We start from the raw sequence: 5733 nt of genomic DNA, 5'->3' as shown, positions 1-5733 counted from the left end.
TTGCAAACAATATGTAGTATTCCTTACTGACAAGTCAAATTTCATTCAGAGAACAGAGTGCTGAATAACAGTACCTCTGATATTCGGAATTAAGTTGATCAGTCACGCCAATTTCTCCATGAGATAAAGAATTCCTATTACACAGCAAATATAGAAAACATTCTCTAAGTAGAATGAACAAATTCCAGGCCTTCAAGTCTCTCCTAGGGTCTCCTTCCTGGCCTTTGAGTTTATCGTTCGACTCTAATTTCTTCTGCTTCAATTTAAGCCCCTTCTTATTTGGTTCTCATTGTAAAGTAAGGATGGGTGATTCTCTTCTACATCTTTCAACATTATGGATTGTATTTGTCACATCTCAGCAATTAGTCACTAAATCAAAAAGTATTCTTTTGAATTCATGCTATGTGGAAGGCACTGTGCCAGACATTGGATTTCTCAGCAAGCCATACACTTCAGAAAGAACTATTTCTTGTTAACTTTTTCAGAGATATTAATCAAACTTACTTGAGAAGAAATTTTAAAAGACTCAAGGACTCTGCTAGGTGTGATTTTTAGAAGGAATCCTAGTCTACAATTTTAAGAGGAAGCCTAGATGATTCCGTTGTTCCTGTTTAAACTTTCATTAAAATAGAAACTATATAAATTATAACAGTACACGTAGGACACCTTTTGTGTTTCAGCACCAGAATTATTATTATTATTATTGTGCCATCATTGGAATCAAAACATTTCTAAAATGAAATGTAGCTGTTCTTAACAGGAACCAGGAAATATCTCTATCCAGGAAAAAAATCATAAGTGGCATATTAAAATTGTGCACTGTAGATTTTGAAAAAGGCATCAAGATCAAGTATTAAACTATTATGAATAAAGTATATTTTTCACATATATAGACTGGAATTGGTTTTGAGACATTTTAGAGAGGGAGAAATATCAGCTTATGAGTGTTATTGTGAACACCTTCAGGGCTGGGGTTAAAAATCAACTAATGTTTCTTTTTTTAGGATTTTGGCAATATAAAAACAGACCATGCTATCTGAAGCATCTCTCAGAGAGAAGCCAATGTGAAAAAAACTTTTTTCTTTTATCTACATTTTGATGTCTGCTTTAAGCCAAGCAGTTTCTAAGCAGGAAATGTGTGTCTAAGAGCTCTTACCTCCCAAAATGTGTATATAAAAAAGGGGAAAAAAAAAAACCACACACGAAAAAAGTGGAAGATACCTTCTTCATTTCAGTCAAGCTAAAATTAGTCACAAGAAAATGAGAATTGCAAATAACCCGGGAGAACAGGAAAATTAGTACATGCAAGGAAAACGTTAAAAGAAAATTGGCCTCTTTGTGGAACCTGGGGATATTTTGTTGTAAGATCAGTTATCAACGGCAGGACTTTTATCCTGCCATTGCAATCATGTGATAGAAATGTTTGTTATTGTCGGAGAGGAAGAGGCCCGATCACACACACCCTGTTCTCTGTATACTACTAAGATCTCAAAAGATATCCAAGAACTCCAAAGATAGCAACATCTAGTTCAAGGCACCTCCATATTCAGCAGCAATCTGTAAGTTTATAGGAGAAGACATAAGTGGTGGATTTTTTAAAATTTGGGGCTCTAAAATTGACCGTTGCCATTTTGGGGAGTGTGGGGGAATTCAGTCCATTTCAAAAGGATAGTTTCCTCATATCAGCCTGACAGTTTACCATCATTTTTAATAGAAATTCTGAAAACTAACTCCTGCCCTTCCTCCAAATTACAATGATGATATATCAGGAATATTTTCTATTTTTTAAATGTATTACATTTTCATGCAGATCCTAAAAATATTAGCCTTTTAAGGGAGCTATCAGTACCATTGTATCTAAGTGATGGGTAAATGGTAGATTTCTCTTTGACATTGGTGTTATCCTTGGCAGACAGCACTGTGTCATGCTCTTCACCAAGCTGTGCTCTGTAATGTTATAAAGGAGGATCCTACTAACTTAGACCACAGTTAACATACCATTGTTCAAAAAACAAAAACAAACAAACAAAAAACCTTTATTAAGAGCAGATTTTCTAAGGGGAAATAAGAATAAGTGATATTTTCATTCAAATATAATTATGATTGTTCCATGAAAGTGTATACTTAGTATATATTGCTCCATATTGAATTTTTATTTTGCATTAACTTAAGTAATTACTGTTAGCAATCCTGCATCCCATTTTACTGGTACTACCTCTGAAACATACTATCACCTTAAAACCATATGAAACTGTAATGTGAATTTTTGTAGGGTTTTTATTTAAACTTTTATAAAGGCAATAAATGATTTCCAACTAATAGACATCTATTTCTTTTAATGTTTGTTGTTATGTCTTTGTGTTCTGTGCATTTTTCCCTTTTAAAGTTAATTATTTCTTCCCCAAAATATGGTTCTGATAAAAAGAAAAAATGCAGAGAATAATAGGGTGTTGGGGGTCAAAGAAGGGAGAGCATGGAGTGCTCAAGTGAAAATTTGGTTGACTTCCAAGCTGGCATGTGTATCATCCTTAATCGACTTCTCTTCAGAAAGAAATGCTACAACACCAATGGAATAAAGTGAATATTCTGTAATAGACAACAGATTTGTTCACTATAGCATAATCAAATGGTAAAACCAACAAGTAAGTTGCTGCAGTGTAAGCAAAGAATGGTATTTTTACAACAGATTTTTTTTTTTAATGTGGCGATGTTGCATCTAACTTTTCCTAGTTCTCTTTGACAGCAGTTGAGCATGCTTTTAATTTGGATGAAATTTGTCCATGCCTTCTTTTCCAAAGCTTTATGCCAATTAAAACTCTTTATGTTGCCTAACTAGCGGGGGAAGAAAAGGGGAGGGCAAGGAGTGAGTCTCAAATAAAACATCAGCAGATTTCCTTCCCAGTTGACAAATTTTCAAGAACGTTGCAAGGAGAAAATCATATAGAAACATGCACTTCAAAAGACCCAAATTTTTCTCAGCTCTGCAAAAAAAACATTAACTCAAGGTGGTGAAATCCTTTGATTTTATAAAAATAAATGGGGATCATTGCAAATCTATCTAAAAGACAAGTCAATGGATGAGTATGTCCATAAAACTGAATGTTATTTTTCACATCCCTTGAAATGAAGGGAGTTTTTACATTTTTGTGTATAAGTTTTATAAAAGTAACATATGTTCATGATAGAAATTTTAGAAAATGTAGAAAATATAAAGAATAGCACAATCACTTATAATCCTACTAATCAGTAATAATCATTGTTAACATCTTAATATATTTCATGCTAGTCATTTCTGATGCACATTATATACATTTAGCAAAACTGGGATAATATTGAATATGCAATTATGTGTCCTGCCTTTTCTCTTAACGATGTATTGAGAGCATTTACCCATGTGACTATTTGTCACCAAGGTATTTCCTCCCCATTTATATTTGGACCTAAAGGGGAAAAGCATTTTTAAAAATATATACAAGAAGAAAAAAGCAAAACTTCTATTGATGAAAAAATATATATTCTAGAGAATTAACCAGTAGCTGCTTTACATAAAAGCTATGCCCCTTAACTTAGATTTAAAACATATGATACTTCTTATTTACCTTCATGATAATAAAGTTGCAATACTTTGGCTGCAAGTTACAAGACACTTCTCCTTAATACTTCCACACAAATAATGTTTTTATAAGCTATACTAGTAAACCATGCTACACTTAAAAAAATAGAACAAAAATCATTTTTATTTATGAAAGGTTTCATATTGGGTACACCAATACGCACTTGGAGAAATAATTTTTTAAGTAAGTCAGTTGGAATGCAAGTCCAATTTTTTCTAAAGAATAAGGTTCTTTCTTTTTATTGTATTGCTCTGTTTCAGCCCGTTTGTTGGAAAGTTTGGGAAGCTTTGCCACTTCTGGATTTTTCTGTGAAATAACAATCAGTATTTATATTTACATTTTATGATGGAATTCAATGTATACCAAGAATATTATAATCAAGTACTTCCTTTGTGATCTAGGCCATATGAAACTCTAATCTTTTCCAGTACCTAGGTCACTCCTTAGTTAAAAGTTATATCTTTTAACTGAGTCTGATTCAGGGAGGCTGATGCTTTCTTTACAGCTTTTAAGATACCATCTTAGTGCACTGCTTCTATAATGTTGGGACTGGTATCAATAATTCTTGTTAGCTCAAATTGGGTATCTCACAGTTCTAAAAACCAGGACACAAGTTTGATTTTCATTCAGATCAGCAAGTTTATGCAAGGAAGAAAAAAAACCTTCTGCTACAGGATCACCATGTACCTGTATTTCTAGTCTTGTCTTGCAGTTTGTCATTAGTCAAAGAGGACCAGAGAAAATATGTGGGGTGGATATAGTCAACCTTATATATGTCACTTAAATGGATAAAGTAATGGATGCTGGGAAGGCTCTTTTGTCTATTCTCCCTCCCTCCATGCCTCTGTTGGAAGTTTATTAGTATTAATTTATTGAGGATAATTTGGTGTAAAATGCAATCATCCTTGACAAAAAGATAAGAGGGCCTATGAGGCATTCATACCATAGTGACACTTGATTAATCAGCTGCATTTGTTACAACATTGGGTCAAGAGCAAGGCACAGAGAGAAGAATAGTTGGGGAGGTGGGTGATTAAAACTGGAGACGGATATATATATATAGAACCTCAAGAAGTCTGGATGGAGTCATCACAATGAAGGCCACTAAATAGCTGGTGGGTAAGGGAGAGGAAATTGTTGACTTTAAAATGTAGAACGTTAAAGCTATGTATTGTAGTATAGGGCAGGAGTTAGGGTCAAATATTGTAAAAGTTTTAAGTTGTGAGGTCAAATCTCAGTTTAATCACTTACAGGCTGTGTGATCTTGGGCAAGTTATTTAACCTCTTTGTGTTCCATTTTCTTTGTAAAATGCGAATAATGATAGCACCTATCTCATAAGATAGTTGTGATGAATATGATCCCTTGTCATGAAGTGCTTAGCATAGTGCCTAATATGCACTAAGTGCTAAGTAAATGTTAGCCAATACTATCATGATTACTTTTAAAAAAGGAGATTGAAGGGAGCCAAAGACAACTCTGACACAATAATTTGCCCTGGGCAGAGATGGCTCAATGCAAACATCCAGGAGAATCAAAGCACAACGCAAAATAATTCCACCTTCAGATAGTATCTGACTAGCAGAGTTGTCACATTCAAAGAGTAGAACAATTTTATTGTTAGTGCCCTCAGTGGTCTTCTTACTGCCTTAGAGAGTTCATAACCCTTCCTCCCTATCAAAGAGCTGCTATGGGAACTGGGGTGAATCTGGCTCATTATCTTACATTGAACAAAATATTGATGCCATGTAACACATTTCATCCACTTTTATTGATATGTTATCTCTTATGTATTTGGTTTTGTAATCTTGTGTGAACCAAACCCGCCGTGGGAAAAGCTATTTCTTTAAACATTCATTTGACTTTTTATGTATCAGATGTTGGTTTACAGCTTAATTTCCTGCAGAAATTTTTGTTCACTCGCTTTATTTTAGCTTGTCATTAGTATCCAATCACGTGAATTCTAGCCAGTTATTACTGGTTCTGGAAGAGGTAAACTAATCTATTTTGTTCAAGCATGTTTTATTTATCATGTGACTCTGCATCACTGTTTTTCTAATTGTGTGTTCCATATTTACATGCTGCTTTTCCTCCAGTCTGCTTATGGACAGACATTTTGCT

Source organism: Cynocephalus volans, chromosome X, assembly GCF_027409185.1.
Source record: "Cynocephalus volans isolate mCynVol1 chromosome X, mCynVol1.pri, whole genome shotgun sequence".
Lineage (NCBI taxonomy): Eukaryota > Metazoa > Chordata > Mammalia > Dermoptera > Cynocephalidae > Cynocephalus > Cynocephalus volans.
This window is presented reverse-complemented; position numbering follows the sequence as displayed.